General features: G+C 68.6%; 1 protein-coding gene across 1 annotated transcript in view; it reads right to left on the bottom strand.

Moving 5' to 3' along the window:
* Positions 1–1059, bottom strand: part of PLEKHA6 (pleckstrin homology domain containing A6) — a 150689-nt gene that overhangs the window by 43515 nt on the left and 106115 nt on the right. The gene's annotated exons all lie outside the window — the stretch shown is intronic.

Below are 1059 nucleotides of genomic sequence, written 5' to 3'. Positions count from 1 at the left end.
CCTCTGGGAAAGGCACGGGAAGGACGGAGGGACCCCCCCAGAGTCCCAGGAGCCCCCTCCCCACCCACCATTCCCAACAGGAATCCCCCAGCGCCGCTCTCACCCTCAAACTTGGGCACGGGCGGCTCCCGGGGCTCCGGGCCCTGGTTCGGTGTCTCAGGGCCCGGCTCCGTGCCCTGGCTCGGTGTCCCCGTTCCCCGGCTCGGTGTCCCCATGGCCCGGCTCGGTGTCTCCATGCCCTGGCTCGGTGTCCCCATGGCCCGGCTCGGTGTCCCCGTTCCCCGGCTCGGTGTCTCCGTGCCCGGCTCCATGCCCTGGCTCGGTGTCTCCATGCCCTGGCTCGGTGTCCCCATGCCCCAGCTCGGTGTCTCCGCTCCCCGGCTCGGTGTCCCCATTCCCCGGCTCGGTGTCTCCATGCCCCGGCTCGGTGTCCCCATGCCCTGGCTCGGTGTTTCCGTGCCCCAGTTCGGTGTCTCCGTGCCCGGCTCCGTGCCCTGGTTCGGTGTCTCCATGCCCTGGTTCGGTGTCCCCGTTCCCCAGCTCGGTGTCTCCATTCCCCGGCTCGGTGTCTCCGTGCCCTGGCTCGGTGTCTCCATGCCCTGGCTCGGTGTCCCCGTTCCCCAGCTCGTTGTCTCCGCTCCCCGCTCGGTGTCCCAGTGCTCCGGGCAGCCCCCGGGGCCGGTGGGAACGGCCGGGAGTGGCCCCGGTGGCTCCCGGCGGCTGCCCAGGGGCTGCTTCCGCGGGCAGCGAGCGGCCGCCGCCTGTGCCAGCTCCGAGCGGAACGCCTGTTCCTCCGACAGCTTCTCCAGGATCAGCCTCTGCAGGGATCCGGGCAGAGGATCAGGGACAGCCGCACTCCGGAGAGCAGAACAACAACCCCCGGAGCTGTGTGGGATTGACAGGTCACAACAACCCTGATCTGTGTGGGATTGACAGGTCACAACCCTGATCCGTGTGGGATTGACAGGTCACAACAACCCTGATCCGTGTGGGATTGACAGGTCACAACAACCCTGATCCGTGTGGGATTGACAGGTCACAACCCTGATCCGTGTGGGA

Source organism: Parus major, chromosome 26, assembly GCF_001522545.3.
Source record: "Parus major isolate Abel chromosome 26, Parus_major1.1, whole genome shotgun sequence".
Classification (NCBI taxonomy): domain Eukaryota; kingdom Metazoa; phylum Chordata; class Aves; order Passeriformes; family Paridae; genus Parus; species Parus major.
Note: the sequence above shows the minus strand (reverse complement) of the source record. Positions and strands in the feature narration are given on the sequence as shown.